At 37.0% G+C, this 15,616-nt stretch overlaps 20 non-coding genes across 20 annotated transcripts; 8 read left to right on the top strand and 12 right to left on the bottom strand.

Annotated features, from left to right (window-relative positions):
- Window positions 1-4,965: 4,965 nt before the first annotated feature.
- Window positions 4,966-5,037, top strand: Trnap-cgg. The gene has a single exon. It is a non-coding gene; the product is annotated as a tRNA-Pro (tRNA).
- A 2,856-nt stretch (window positions 5,038-7,893) lies between these two features.
- Window positions 7,894-7,965, top strand: Trnap-ugg. The gene has a single exon. It is a non-coding gene; the product is annotated as a tRNA-Pro (tRNA).
- Window positions 7,966-8,015: 50 nt separating this feature from the next.
- On the top strand, window positions 8,016-8,086 carry Trnal-aag. The gene has a single exon. It is a non-coding gene; the product is annotated as a tRNA-Leu (tRNA).
- Window positions 8,087-8,344: 258 nt separating this feature from the next.
- Trnap-ugg lies at window positions 8,345-8,416 on the top strand. The gene has a single exon. It is a non-coding gene; the product is annotated as a tRNA-Pro (tRNA).
- A 135-nt stretch (window positions 8,417-8,551) lies between these two features.
- Trnan-guu lies at window positions 8,552-8,625 on the top strand. The gene has a single exon. It is a non-coding gene; the product is annotated as a tRNA-Asn (tRNA).
- Window positions 8,626-8,992: 367 nt separating this feature from the next.
- Trnap-cgg lies at window positions 8,993-9,064 on the top strand. Its single transcript has one exon. It is a non-coding gene; the product is annotated as a tRNA-Pro (tRNA).
- A 487-nt stretch (window positions 9,065-9,551) lies between these two features.
- Trnap-agg lies at window positions 9,552-9,623 on the top strand. Its single transcript has one exon. It is a non-coding gene; the product is annotated as a tRNA-Pro (tRNA).
- Window positions 9,624-9,837: 214 nt separating this feature from the next.
- On the top strand, window positions 9,838-9,909 carry Trnap-agg. Its single transcript has one exon. It is a non-coding gene; the product is annotated as a tRNA-Pro (tRNA).
- Window positions 9,910-11,014: 1,105 nt separating this feature from the next.
- On the bottom strand, window positions 11,015-11,086 carry Trnap-cgg. The gene has a single exon. It is a non-coding gene; the product is annotated as a tRNA-Pro (tRNA).
- A 578-nt stretch (window positions 11,087-11,664) lies between these two features.
- Window positions 11,665-11,736, bottom strand: Trnas-uga. The gene has a single exon. It is a non-coding gene; the product is annotated as a tRNA-Ser (tRNA).
- A 379-nt stretch (window positions 11,737-12,115) lies between these two features.
- Trnap-agg lies at window positions 12,116-12,187 on the bottom strand. Its single transcript has one exon. It is a non-coding gene; the product is annotated as a tRNA-Pro (tRNA).
- A 536-nt stretch (window positions 12,188-12,723) lies between these two features.
- Trnap-cgg lies at window positions 12,724-12,795 on the bottom strand. The gene has a single exon. It is a non-coding gene; the product is annotated as a tRNA-Pro (tRNA).
- A 369-nt stretch (window positions 12,796-13,164) lies between these two features.
- Trnan-guu lies at window positions 13,165-13,238 on the bottom strand. Its single transcript has one exon. It is a non-coding gene; the product is annotated as a tRNA-Asn (tRNA).
- A 135-nt stretch (window positions 13,239-13,373) lies between these two features.
- Window positions 13,374-13,445, bottom strand: Trnap-ugg. The gene has a single exon. It is a non-coding gene; the product is annotated as a tRNA-Pro (tRNA).
- A 227-nt stretch (window positions 13,446-13,672) lies between these two features.
- Trnap-ugg lies at window positions 13,673-13,744 on the bottom strand. Its single transcript has one exon. It is a non-coding gene; the product is annotated as a tRNA-Pro (tRNA).
- Window positions 13,745-13,803: 59 nt separating this feature from the next.
- Window positions 13,804-13,875, bottom strand: Trnap-agg. Its single transcript has one exon. It is a non-coding gene; the product is annotated as a tRNA-Pro (tRNA).
- A 498-nt stretch (window positions 13,876-14,373) lies between these two features.
- Window positions 14,374-14,445, bottom strand: Trnap-cgg. Its single transcript has one exon. It is a non-coding gene; the product is annotated as a tRNA-Pro (tRNA).
- Window positions 14,446-14,814: 369 nt separating this feature from the next.
- Trnan-guu lies at window positions 14,815-14,888 on the bottom strand. The gene has a single exon. It is a non-coding gene; the product is annotated as a tRNA-Asn (tRNA).
- A 135-nt stretch (window positions 14,889-15,023) lies between these two features.
- Trnap-ugg lies at window positions 15,024-15,095 on the bottom strand. Its single transcript has one exon. It is a non-coding gene; the product is annotated as a tRNA-Pro (tRNA).
- A 379-nt stretch (window positions 15,096-15,474) lies between these two features.
- On the bottom strand, window positions 15,475-15,546 carry Trnap-agg. The gene has a single exon. It is a non-coding gene; the product is annotated as a tRNA-Pro (tRNA).
- Window positions 15,547-15,616: the final 70 nt, after the last annotated feature.

Genomic DNA, 15,616 nt, shown 5'->3' with positions numbered 1-15,616 from the left:
TAAAATATGAATTATTGTTCAATGTTGTTCAAAGTCCAAGATCTTTACATGAACACGGAAGAACGCCATTCCTAGAATTGTCACGTACAATGTATAATATATAGAGTCAGAATAATTTGTATTAACCAGTGAAGTCTTAGTCAAGACTCTAGCCAAGTGATAATGTCTTAAGAGTAGTCTTAAATAATCTAAGTGGAGATTATGTCTGTGAAGTAAAGCAATAAATACAGTGTAAAACATTATAAGTGGATTTTTATTGGAACCAGAAGTTTGTCTCTTCCAGCGAATACCTTATTGAAAGGACCCATTAATCTGAAGAGAACTCGCATCAAACCAGTCGATCAAATATTATCCTACTGCTCGACCCAAGGCATCAGGAAGGTTGGACGGACATTATTACCATATCGCATAAAGAAGCTACTACAGTAACCAATATCCCGGACTGTGGATCTTCAACAAACGGACCTCCAACCCATACTTAAACCCTACCACCAACAACCTTATATCATTTCATGGTGGCAGCGGTGGATTTCCTTGTAGTGAAGTGTTAGTTTTGTGAATTGTGCTTGGTGAATTCTGGATCCAGTTTTCTTCGCACCCAGAGGCGGCAGGGTCATTAAAGTAAGCAGAGTATCCAGCAAGCAGCAAGACCAGGACTAGCACGAGGAACTAAAGGCACCAAAGGTGGCAGCATTACCGAGATAAACTACGCAGGCAGATCGACGCAGACTTCTTGACTAAGGCTCACTCCCCAAGTAAGAAAAACCAATCCTTCAACATATCCAGACCAGAACATCATAGTCGTCAATTTTTTAAGATTTTATTTGTCAATTAGAATATAAATAATAATATTTTGTCAATTTGAAATTTTTTTTAAGTATTAGGATTTTGGTTGTACTTGGGTAACATTTTTGTAACAACGGGCAGTTCGATTATTGTTCACACACCACTATTATTTTGTTGACTTCACGTAACCATCAAGGTTAAGTTCAAAGTAAATATTGTTAACTAAGCATTTTTTAACAAAAACAATTACGAGCATTGCCAGGTCCGAATTTCATAAAAGAAATATTTCAAAGTAAAATAATTGTAAAGATTTTAACAAAGTCATCAAGTAATAATATAAAAGACTCAGAAAGTAATATTGAAAAGTAGTGACTCTAGTTAATGACTTTGAGTATCCTATCAAGAGTAAATTTACATCTGTTGATCTTTTTATAACGTCGCGATTTTTAATGTGGCTTTAAATGCCAGTATAAAGGCGAAATGCCTAAAGGATTTAGTGTAGCCATTGTGCCACTTTTCAGGCGATAGTGCCAATCCTTCATTTCAGATAGCCTAATATTAAATTGTTCAAAAGAAACAATAGGTATCTGACAAATAAATAATTAATCAGGGTAGGAAAAACCCGAATGGAGACTCGTAAGGTTAGTGAAAACCGCGAGATCTTAAATATATTTGACGTAATTTTGATGACTTATAAAAGACTCATGAATCCGTGGGAACGAGTCAATAAAATCTTTCAAAAATAAATTTATTTCGTTATTTTCATTTTAGGACCAAAACACGCTCGTTGATTTTATCGATTTTATTAAATCTTGCATGAGAATAAATTCCAACTATTATTGTTGAGTATAGAAATAATTTTAAATATTACATAAGAATAAAATTTTAATCTTGAATATAATATAAAATGAACTTTGAAGTTTTGGTGAAAATAATTGAACTTGAAAATGCAAATTTCAATAATAAATTTAATCAACTGCCCACAACACAGAATGTTACAGAAATGAAGGGGATAAATTTAAATTAATGTCAATAATAGCAATGTAACTATCCCCATAGAAAAGAATTATAAATTAGAAAAAAAAAATAGGAAAATAGAAAAAGTCCATGTTTGAATTATTGATACAGAATGATTTCATTTTTCAATTCAATTGTTGGCGTTATATTGCACGTAAAATATTTCCTAAATTTTCTCTACAAATATAATAAATTTATTTTGAAAATTAGTAAGCGATTGAGTAAATTTGTTTTCTATTATTTGCGTAAATTGAAAATAATAATATTTTTCCTAATTGAAATTTTTATAATTGTTCACACTAATTTCGATTATTTGCGTTAATAGCATAACAAAGCTTTATCATATTTCTATTTTGAAATTTGAGTAAAGAAATATCACGTAACATTCGGATTCAAACCTTAACAAGGCACGCAATACAAATTTGCTTATGATGTATTAACTTCGTTAATGTTATGAATCTTGATGTATTTTACAAAACTTTATTTTATTATTATTTAAAAATTTTGTGTAGTATTAATTGGCGACATATTTTTTTCAATTAATATTCCATTAATTTGATATTTTAATTTTGATTTTGAATAATTTTATCGTAATTTATGTTTCATTTGACATGTTAATATTTTCGTAGTTGTATTTTTATTTTATTGACAATAATTATAAATAACTATGAATTTCGAGCGTTCAAAGTAGATAAAATAAAATCAATAAATTTCTTTGAAATTAATTTCTATCACCTTAATTATTTATTCACTTATAAAAAAGTAATTTTAATGCATAGTATATCAATAATTCACATGGAATCAAAAATACAAAAAATAAAAATAATAATTTGTAGCAAAGATTCCGAAATTGAAAGGCCACTCATTTTTTATTAATACTGACATTCTAAATAATAATTTTAAATTAATATTTTTGTATTGCATATTTTTATGAAACAAATAGAATGTTCAGAATAGAATTTGAAAATAAATTAAGAGGGGCCCAGAAATGTATTGATGTAAAAGTATGTGAAACACAATTATTAGATTACAAGACGAATTATCACTATCTTCCATTTCTATCTAGATGTAATGTATAAGAATGGCAACATGTGTGCAAGCTATTTTTTTAAAAATCTTTGAAGATTGATACAAGATTCTCATACAGCTTCAGTAAGAAATAATCGCGCGCGCATTTTTAAACATCCTATTAAAAATATTGAACTGAATCTGACGAGAGAGTATTTTGATCATATTTTAAATTCGAATCAAATAGATAAATTATCATACAAAATTAAAGAATTATTATATTAAATTTGTGAAAAGAAAGAGAGATCTTGCACCTTGTTAATATTCTTATGCAAAATAGACCAATTAATGATAGTGATAATGGATCAAATAATAATTTTTAAATTTTTAGAAGTTTATTGATGTATATAAATCAATTAGGTCACAACTTCGTTTTTGTCTACTAATCATTTAAAGCAGTCACACAAGTTATGCAACTATGCGAATTCATATGGCATTAGGTTGCATACTGTATCCAATAAGAATATCCGAACAATGTAACTAATTATTGTTTATAATATTTTGCTGTATTATCAAAATCCTACTTTTGAAATTAAACAAGCTGTTGAAACTAAATCAAAATAATTTTAATGAACTATTAAAAATCACAATATGCAGCAAAGTATTACAACAATATTAGATTTTTTATGTTAATTTTTTTTATTCATATTATCATCAGAATTGTTATCTAATTACTATATTGCAGACATACTACAAAATTTTATACTTTTACTTTTTCATATTTTGCAAATTTTCAAATTTTCTCTCTTTTGCTATAATCGATTGTACCATAGTTTACTATTTTTCATTTATCGAGGACGATAAATTGTTTTAGAGGGGAGGAATCCCAAATAAATTGTAATTTCTTTGTTTTTTTTTCTTTTCAATTGTTAGAGGACTAACAATATTCTTTAGGGGTGGCGTGTTCTGTAATAGCATGATCATACGTGCTTTTAATAAAAATATGAATTATTGTTCAATGTTGTTCAAAGTCCAAGATCTTTACATGAACACGGAAGACGCCATTCCTAGAATTGTCACGTACAATGTATAATATATAGAGTCAGAATAATTTGTATTAACCAGTGAAGTCTTAGTCAAGACTCTAGCCAAGTGATAATGTCTTAAGAGTAGTCTTAAATAATCTAAGTGGAGATTATGTCTGTGAAGTAAAGCAATAAATACAGTGTAAAACATTATAAGTGGATTTTATTGGAACCAGAAGTTTGTCTCTTCCAGCGAATACCTTATTGAAAGGACCCATTAATCTGAAGAGAACTCGCATCAAACCAGTCGATCAATATTATTCCTACTGCTCGACCCAAGGCATCAGGAAAGGTTGGACGGACATTATTACCATATCGCATAAAGAAGCTACTACAGTAACCAATATCCCGGACTGTGGATCTTCAACAAACGGACCTCCAACCCATACTTAAACCCTACCACCAACAACCTTATATCATTTCAATGGATTACAGATTAGTGTAGATATAAGTTCCATGTTAGAATAAGCAATGTTTTAGGATAAGTGATTATTAAATGTAAATATAGGTTAGATAATTAAGTAACGAACAAACGCCTTTTCATTAGTAATATTTAAAGTTTAACCGAAAGGTTGGTGGTTCGAGCCCACCCGGGGGCGTAAAGTAGTTATTATTTATACTCTGGAATATTCAATGCATATTGTTTATACCCAATAGTATTTGATGATTATATTATTCATCATATATGTAGTTTACACGAGCCCGGACATTTCTTTAAATTCGAGCACATATTTATTTATTTATTTATTTATTTATTTATTCATAAGCAAGCCGTAATCAATAATAATAGATATTATTTCAGGCTCTTGTCAAGAGCTCTTGTCAAGAGCTATTATTTACTACAGTATTGTATATTGGATCGAGAACATATTATTTACAACAATGTTGTACATTGGTTCCAACACAAACATGCACTGGATAAAACCCGTGGCTTGTTGGACTAGGGTTATGATTTCGGCTTAGATATCAAACGTAAGTTGCAAATCATGTGTAAAATGTGTTTATTGAGTAGAACCCGTGGCATGTTGTACATTGGATGCAACACAAATACGCAGTGGGTACAACCCGTGGCTCGTTGGTCTAGTGGTATGATTCCCGCTTCGGGTGCGGGAGGTCCCGGGTTCAAATCCCGGACGAGCCCTGACATTTCTTTAAATTCGAGTGCCTATTATTTACTACAATGTTGTACATTGGATCCAACACAAACACGTACTGGGTATAACCCGTGGCTCGTTGGTATAGAGTTTTTCGAGTAGACCGGTCGGCTCGCTGGTCTTGGGGTATGATTTCCGCTTAGTGTTCGGGAGCTTCCGGATTTCTTGAAATTCGAGCACATATTATTTACTACAATATTGTATATTGGATCGAAAATATATTATTCACTACAATGTTGTACAGTGTATCCAACACAAACACGCACTGGGTGAAACCGGCGGCTCGTTGATCTACATATTATTTACTACAATAATGTATATTGGATCGAGAACATATTATTTACTACAATGTTGTACATTGTATGCAACACAAATACGCACTGGATAAAACCCGTGGCTAGTTGGTCTAGGGGTATGATTTTGGCTTAGATATTAAACGTAAGTGGCAAATCATGTGTAAAATGTGTTTATTAAGTAGAACCCGTGGCATGTTGTACATTGGATGCAACACAAAGACGCACTGGGTAGAATATGTCGCTCGTTGGTCTAGGGTATGATTTCTGCTTAAGGTGCGGGATGTCCCGGGTTCAAATCCCGGACGAGCCCAGACATTTCTTTAAATTCGAGTACATATTATTTACTACAATATTGTATACTGGATCGAAAATATATTATTTACTACAATGTTGTACATTGTATTCAGCACAAACACGAACTGTGTGAAACCGGCGGCTAGTTGGTCTAGGGGTATGATTTCCGTTTTGGGTGCGGGAGGTCCCGGGTTTAAATTCCGGACGAGCTCGGACAATTCTTTAAATTCGAGCACATATTATTTACTACAATAATGTATATTGGATCGAGAACATATTATTTACTACAATGTTGTACATTGGATGCAATACAAATACGCACTGGATAGGACCCGTGGCTCGTTGGTCTAGGGGTATGATTTTGGCTTAGATAATAACGTAAGTGGCAAATCATATGTAAAATGTGTTTATTGAGTATAGTACAGTGTATCCAACACAAACACGCACTGGGTGAAACCGGCGGCTCGTTTTTCTACATATTATTTACTACAATAATGTATATTGGATCGATAACATATTATTTACTACAATGTTGTACATTGTATGCAACACAAACACGCACTGGATAAAACCCGTGGCTAGTTGGTCTAGGGGTATGATTTTGGCTTAGATAATAAATGTAAGTGGCAAATCATGCGTAAAATGTGTTCATATATACAGCGTGGCTCGTTGGTCTAGGGGTATGATTCCGCTTAGGGTGCGGGAGGTTTTGGGTTCAAATCCCGGACGAGCCCGGACATTTCTTTAAATACGAGCGCATATTATTTACTACAATAATGTATATTGGATCGAGAATATGTTCTTTACTATAATGTTGTACATTGGATGCAACACAAACACGCACTGGCTAGAACCCGTGGCTAGTTGGTCTAGAGGTATGATTTTGGCTTAGATAATAAACGTAAGTGGCAACTCATGTGTAAAATGTGTTTATTGAGTATACCGCGTGGTTCGTTGGTCTAGGGGTATGATTTCCGCTAGGGTGCGGGAGGTCCCGGGTTCAAATCCCGGACGAGCCCGGACTTTTCTTTAAATTCGGGCACATATTATTTACTACAATGTTGAACATTGGATGCAACACAAACACTTACTACAATAATGTATATATGATGGAGAGAAACATTTACTACAATGTTGTACATTGTATGCAACACAAACACGCACTGGATAAAACCCGTGGCTAGTTGGTCTAGGGGTGATTTTGGCTTAGATAATAATAATAAATAATAATAATATTTACTACAATAATGTATATTGGATCGAGAATAGGTTATTTACTATAATGTTGTACATTGGATGCAACACAAACACGCACTGGATAGAACCCGTGGCTAGTTAGTCTAGGGTTATAATTTCGGCCTAGATATTAAAAGTAAGTGGCAAATCATGTGTAAAATGTGTTCATTGAGTAGAACCCGTAGCATGTTGTACATTGGATGCAACACAAATAAGCAGTGGGTACAACCCGTGGCTCGTTGGTCTAGGGGTATGATTTCGGCTTAGATATTAAACGTAAGTGGCAAATCATGTGTAAAATGTGTTTATTAAGTAGAACCCGTGGCATGTTGTACATTGGATGCAACACAAAGACGCACTGGGTAGAATATGTCGCTCGTTGGTCTAGGGGTATGATTTCTGCTTAAGGTGCGGGATGTCCCGGGTTCAAATCCCGGACGAGCCCAGACATTTCTTTAAATTCGAGTACATATTATTTACTACAATATTGTATACTGGATCGAATATATATTATTTACTACAATGTTGTACATTGTATTCAACACAAACACGAACTGGGTGAAACCAGCGGCTAGTTGGTCTAGGGGTATGATTTCCGTTTTGGGTGCGGGAGGTCCCGGGTTTAAATTCCGGACGAGCTCGGACAATTCTTTAAATTCGAGCACATATTATTTACTACAATAATGTATATTGGATCGAGAACATATTATTTACTACAATGTTGTACATTGGATGCAATACAAATACGCACTGGATAGAACCCGTGGCTCGTTGGTCTAGGGGTATGATTTTGGCTTAGATAATAACGTAAGTGGCAAATCATATGTAAAATGTGTTTATTGAGTATAGCGCGTGGCTCGTTGGTATAGAGGTTTATTGAGTAGACCGCGTGGCTCGCTGGTCTTGGGGTATAATTTCCGCTTAGGGTGCGGGAGGTTCCTTTAAATTCGAGCACATACTATTTACTACAATGTTGTACATTGGATGAAACACAAACACGCACTGGGTAGAGTATGTCGCTCGTTGGTCTAGGGGTATGATTTCCGCTTTGGGTGCGGGAGGTCCCGGGTTCAAATCCCGGACGAGCCCGGACATTTCTTCAAATTCGAGTACCTATTATTTACTACAATGTTTTATTTGGATCGTTGGTCTAGGGGTATGATTTCTGCTTAAGGTGCGGATGTCCCGGGTTCAAATCCCGGACGAGCCCGGACATTTCTTTGAATTCGAGTACATATTATTTACTACAATGATGTACATTGGATGCAACATGGGTTACAGATTAGTGTAGATATAAGTTCCATGTTAGAATAAGCAATGTTTTAGGATAAGTGATTATTAAATGTAAATATAGGTTAGTTAATTAAGTAACGAACAAACGCCTTTTCATTAGTAATATTTAAAGTTTAACCGAAAGGTTGGTGGATTGAACCTACCCGGGGGCGTACAACTCGTGGGTACAACTCGTGGCTTGTTGGTCTAGGGGTATGATTCCCGCTTTGGGTGCGGGAGTTCCCGGGTTCAAATCCTGGACGAGCCCTGACATTTCTATAAAACCGAGTGCCTATTATTTACTAAAATGTTGTACATTGGATCCAACACAAACACGCAATGGGCAAATCATGTGTAAAATGTGTTTATTGAGATGTGTTACTATTATCAAGAAGCGATAAGAGCCTCCGTGGCGCAATTGGCTAGCGCGTTCGGCTGTTAACCGAAAGGTTGGTGGTTCGAGCCCACCCGGGGGCGTAGAGTGGTTGTTATTTATACTCTGGAATATTCAATGCATATTGTTTATACCCAATAGTATTTAATGATTATATTATTCATCATATATGTAGTTTACATGAGCCCGGACATTTCTTTAAATTCGAGCACATATTATTTACTACAGTATTGTATATTGGATCGAGAACATATTATTTACAACAATGTTGTACATTGGTTCCAACACAAACATGCACTGGATAAAACCCGTGTCTTGTTTGACTAGGGTTATGATTTCGGCTTAGATTTAAACGTAAGTTGCAAATCATGTGTAAAATGTGTTTATTGAGTAGAACCCGTGGCATGTTGTACATTGGATGCAACCAAATACGCAGTGGGTACAACCCGTGGCTCGTTGGTCTAGGGGTATGATTCCCGCTTCGGGTGCGGGAGGTCCCGGGTTCAAATCCCGGACGAGCCCTGACATTTCTTTAAATTCGAGTGCCTATTATTTACTACAATTTTTACATTGGATCCAACACAAACACGCACTGGGTATAACCCGTGGCTCGTTGGTATAGAGTTTTTCGAGTAGACCGCGTGGCTCGCTGGTCTTGGGTATGATTTCCGCTTAGGGTGCGGGAGTCCCGGATTTCTTTAAATTCGAGTACATATTATTCACTACAATATTGTATATTGGATCGAAAATATATTATTCACTACAATGTTGTACAGTGTATCCACAAATCCGGGTGAAACCGGCGGCTCGTTGGTCTACATATTATTTACTACAATAATGTATATTGGATCGAGAACATATTATTTACTACAATGTTGTACATTGTATGCAACACAAACACGCACTAGATAAAACCCGTGGCTAGTTGGTCTAGGGGTATGATTTTGGCTTAGATAATAAATGTAAGTGGCAAATCATGCGTAAAATGTGTTCATTGAGTATACAGCGTGGCTCGTTGGTCTAGGGGTATGATTTCCGCTTAGGGTGCGGGAGGTTTCGGGTTCAAATCCCGGACGAGCCCGGACATTTCTTTAAATACGAGCGCATATTATTTACTACAATAATGTATATTGGATCGAGAATATGTTATTTACTATAATGTTGTACATTGGATGCAACACAAACACGCACTGGCTAGAACCCGTGGCTAGTTGGTCTAGAGGTATGATTTTGGCTTAGATAATAAACGTAAGTGGCAACTCATGTGTAAAATGTGTTTATTGAGTATACCGCGTGGTTCGTTGGTCTAGGGGTATGATTTCCGCTTAGGGTGCGGGAGGTCCCGGGTTCAAATCCCGGACGAGCCCGGACTTTTCTTTAAATTCGGGCACATATTATTTACTACAATGTTGAACATTGGATGCAACACAAACACTTACTACAATAATGTATATTGGATCGAGAACATATTATTTACTACAATGTTGTACATTGTATGCAACACAAACACGCACTGGATAAAACCCGTGGCTAGTTGGTCTAGGGGTATGATTTTGGCTTAGATAATAATAATAAATAATAATAATATTTACTACAATAATGTATATTGGATCGAGAATAGGTTATTTACTATAATGTTGTACATTGGATGCAACACAAACACGCACTGGATAGAACCCGTGGCTAGTTAGTCTAGGGTTATAATTTCGGCCTAGATATTAAACGTAAGTGGCAAATCATGTGTAAAATGTGTTTATTGAGTAGAACCCGTAGCATGTTGTACATTGGATGCAACACAAATAAGCAGTGGGTACAACCCGTGGCTCGTTGGTCTAGGGGTATGATTTCGGCTTAGATATTAAACGTAAGTGGCAAATTATGTGTAAAATGTGTTTATTAAGTAGAATCCGTGGCATGTTGTACATTGGATGCAACACAAAGACGCACTGGGTAGAATATGTCGCTCGTTGTTCTAGGGGTATGATTTCTGCTTAAGGTGCGGGATGTCCCGGGTTCAAATCCCGGACGAGCCCAGACATTTCTTTAAATTCGAGAACATATTATTTACTACAATATTGTACACTGGATCGAAAATATATTATTTACTACAATGTTGTACATTGTATTCAATACAAACACGATCTGGGTGATACTATAATGTAATAATAACCAACGAGCCGCCGGTTTCACCCAGTGCGTGTTTGTGTTGGATACACTGTACAACATTGTAGTGAATAATATATTTTCGATCCAATATACAATATTGTAGTAAATAATATGTACTCGAATTTAAAGAAATGCGGGACCTCCCGCACCCTAAGCGGAAATCATACCCCAAGACCAGCGAGCCACGCGGTCTACTCGAAAAACTATATACCAACGAGCCACGGGTTATACCCAGTGCGTGTTTGTGTTGGATCCAATGTACAACATTGTAGTAAATAATAGGCACACGAATTTAAAGAAATGTCAGGGCTCGTCCGGGATTTGAATCCGGGACCTCCCGCACCCGAAGCGGGAATCATACCCCTAGACCAACGAGCCACGGGTTGTACCCACTGCGTATTTGTGTTGCATCCAATGTACAACATGCCACGGGTTCTACTCAATAAACACATTTTACACATGATTTGCAACTCACGTTTAATATCTAAGCCGAAATCATAACCCTAGTCTAACAAGCCACGGTTTTTATCCAGTGCATGTTTGTGTTGGAACCAATGTACAACATTGTTGTAAATAATATGTTCTCGATCCAATATACAATACTGTAGTAAATAATATGTGCTCGAATTTAAAGAAATGTACGGGCTCGTGTAAACTACATATATGATGAATAATATAATCATCAAATACTATTGGGTATAAACAACATGCATTGAATATTCCAGAGTATAAATCATAACTACTTTACGCCCCCGGGTGGGCTCGAACCACCAAGCTTTTGGTTAACAGCCGAACGCGCTAGCCAATTGCGCCACGGAGGCTCTTATCGCTTCTTGATAATAGTAACACATCTCAATAAACACATTTTACACATGGTTTGCCCATTGCGTGTTTGTGTTGGATCCAATGTACAACATTTTAGTAAATAATAGGCACTCAATTTTATAGAAATGTCAGGGCTCGTCCGGGATTTGAACCCGGAACCTCCCGCACTCAAAGCGGGAATCATACCCCTAGACCAACGAGCCACGAGTTGTACCCACGAGTTGTACACCCCCGGGTAGGTTCAATCCACCAACCTTTCGGTTAAACTTTAAATATTACTAATGAAAAGGCGTTTGTTCGTTACTTAATTAACTAACCTATATTTACATTTAATAATCACTTATCCTAAAACATTGCTTATTTTAACATGGAACTTATATCTACACTAATCTGTAACCCATGTTGCATCCAATGTACATCATTGTAGTAAATAATATGTACTCGAATTCAAAGAAATGTCCGGGCTCGTCCGGGATTTGAACCCGGGACATCCGCACCTTAAGCAGAAATCATACCCCTAGACCAACGATTCAAATAAAACATTGTAGTAAATAATATGTGCCCGAATTTAAAGAAAAGTCCGGGCTCGTCCGGGATTTGAACCCGGGACCTCCCGCACCCTAATCGGAAATCATACCCCTAGACCAACGAGCCACGCGGTATACTCAATAAACACATTTTACACATGAGTTGCCACTTACGTTTATTATCTAAGCCAAAATCATACCTCTAGACCAACTAGCCACGGGTTCTATTCAGTGCGTGTTTGTGTTGCATCCAATGTACAACATTATAGTAAATAACATATTCTCGATCCAATATACAACATTGTAGTAAATAATATGTTCTCGATCCAATATACATTATTGTAGTAAATAATATGTAGACCAACGAGCCGCCGGTTTCACCCAGTGCGTGTTTGTGTTGGATACACTGTACAACATTGTAGTGAATAATATATTTTCGATCCAATATACAATATTGTAGTAAATAATATGTACTCGAATTTAAAGAAATGCGGGACCTCCCGCACCCTAAGCGGAAATCATACCCCAAGACCAGCGAGCCACGCGGTCTACTCGAAAAACTCTATACCAACAAGCCACGGGTTATACCCAGTGCGTGTTTGTGTTGGATCCAATGTACAACATTGTAGTAAATAATAGGCACTCGAGTTTAAAGAAATGTCAGGGCTCGTCCGTGATTTGAACCCGGGACTTCCCGCACCCGACGCGGGAATCATACCCCTAGACCAACGAGCCACGGGTTGTACCCACTGCGTATTTGTGTTGCATCCAATGTACAACATGCCACGGGTTCTACTTAATAAACACATTTTACACATGATTTGCAACTTACGTTTAATATCTAAGCCGAAATCATAACCCTAGTCCAAAAAGCCACGGGTTTTTTCCAGTGCATGTTTGTGTTGGAACCAATGTACAACATTGTTGTAAATAATATGTTCTCGATCCAATATACAATACTGTAGTAAATAATATGTGCTCGAATTTAAAGAAATGTCCGGGCTCGTGTAAACTACATATATGATGAATAATATAATCATCAAATACTATTGGGTATAAACAATATGCCTTAAATATTCCAGAGTATAAATAATAACTACTTTACGCCCCCGGGTGGGCTCGAACCACCAACCTTTCGGTTAACAGCCGAACGCGCTAGCCAATTGCGCCACGGAGGCTCTTATCGCTTCTTGATTATAGTAACACATCTCAATAAACACATTTTACACATGATTTTCCCATTGCGTGTTTGTGTTGGATCCAATGTACAACATTTTAGTAAATAATAGGCACTCGATTTCATAGTAATGTCAGGGTTCGTCCGGGATTTGAACCCGGGACCTCCCGCACCCAAAGCGGGAATCATACCCCTAGACCAACAAGCCACGAGTTGTACCCACGAGTTGTACGCCCCCGCGTAGGTTCAATCCACTAACCTTTCGGTTAAACTTTAAATATTACTAATGAAAAGGCGTTTGTTCGTTACTTAATTGACTAACCTATATTTATATTTAATAATCACTTATCCTAAAACATTGCTTATTCCCCTAGACCAACGATCCAAATACAACATTGTAGTAATTAATAGGTACTCGAATTTGAAGAAATGTCCGGGCTCGTCCGGGATTTGAACCCGGGACCCCCCGCACCCAAAGCGGAAATCATACCCCTAGACCAACGAGCGACATACTCTATAAATAATAAAAAAGTAAATAATAGGTACTCGAATTTAAAGAAATGTCCGGGCTCGTCCGGGATTTGAACCCGAAACCTCCCGCACCCTAAGCGGAAATCATACCCCTAGACCAACGAGCCACGCGGTATACTTAATGAACACATTTTACACATGATTTGCCACTTACATTTATTATCTAAGCCAAAATCATACCCCTAGACCAACTAGCCACGGGTTTTATCCAGTGCGTGTTTGTGTTGCATACAATGTACAACATTGTAGTAAATAATATGTTCTCGATCCAATATACATTATTGTAGTAAATAATATGTAGACCAACGAGCCGCCGGTTTCACCCAGTGCGTGTTTGTGTTGGATACACTGTACAACATTGTAGTGAATAATATATTTTCGATCCAATATACAATATTGTAGTAAATAATATGTACTCGAATTTAAAGAAATGCGGGACCTCCCGCACCCTAAGCGGAAATCATACCCCAAGACCAGCGAGCCACGCGGTCTACTCGAAAAACTCTATACCAACGAGCCACGGGTTATACCCAGTGCGTGTTTGTGTTGGATCCAATGTACAACATTGTAGTAAATAATAGGCACTCGAGTTTAAAGAAATGTCAGGGCTCGTCCGTGATTTGAACCCGGGACTTCCCGCACCCGACGCGGGAATCATACCCCTAGACCAACGAGCCACGGGTTGTACCCACTGCGTATTTGTGTTTCATCCAATGTACAACATGCCACGGGTTCTACTCAATAAACACATTTTACACATGATTTGCAACTCACGTTTAATATCTAAGCCGAAATCATAACCCTAGTCCAACAAGCCACGGGTTTTATCCAGTGCATGTTTGTGTTGGAACCAATGTACAACAATGTTGTAAATGATATGTTCTCGATCCAATATACAATACTGTAGTAAATAATATGTGCTCGAATTTAAAGAAATGTCCGGGCTCGTGTAAACTACATATATGATGAATAATATAATCATCAAATACTATTGGGTATAAACAATATGCCTTAAATATTCCAGAGTATAAATAATAACTACTTTACGCCCCCGGGTGGGCTCGAACCACCAACCTTTCGGTTAACAGCCGAACGCGCTAGCCAATTGCGCCACGGAGGCTCTTATCGCTTCTTGATAATAGTAACACATCTCAATAAACACATTTTACACATGATTTGCCCATTGCGTGTTTGTGTTGGATCCAATGTACAACATTTTAGTAAATAATAGGCACTCGATTTTATAGTAATGTCAGGGTTCGCCCGGGATTTGAACCCGGGACCTCCCGCACCCAAAGCGGGAATCATACCCCTAGACCAACGAGCCACGAGTTGTACCCACGAGTTGTACGCCCCCGCGTAGGTTCAATTCACTAACCTTTCGGTTAAACTTTAAATATTACTAATGAAAAGGCGTTTGTTCGTTACTTAATTGACTAACCTATATTTATATTTAATAATCACTTATCCTAAAACATCGCTTATTCTAACATGGAACTTATATCTACACTAATCTGTAACCCATGTTGCATCCAATGTACATCATTGTAGTAAATAATATGTACTCGAATTCAAAGAAATGTCCGGGCTCGTCCGGGATTTGAACCCGGGACATCCGCACCTTAAGCAGAAATCATACCCCTAGACCAACGATTCAAATAAAACATTGTAGTAAATAATATGTGCCCGAATTTAAAGAAAAGTCCGGGCTCGTCCGGGATTTGAACCCGGGACCTCCCGCACCCTAATCGGAAATCATACCCCTAGACCAACGAGCCACGCGGTATACTCAATAAACACATTTTACACATGAGTTGCCACTTACGTTTATTATCTAAGCCAAAATCA

This window comes from Ctenocephalides felis, unplaced genomic scaffold, assembly GCF_003426905.1.
Source record: "Ctenocephalides felis isolate EL2017-DRISC unplaced genomic scaffold, ASM342690v1 CF-g0.4_SCAFFOLD_03573, whole genome shotgun sequence".
NCBI classification, from domain to species: Eukaryota; Metazoa; Arthropoda; class Insecta; order Siphonaptera; family Pulicidae; genus Ctenocephalides; species Ctenocephalides felis.
Note: the sequence above shows the minus strand (reverse complement) of the source record. Positions and strands in the feature narration are given on the sequence as shown.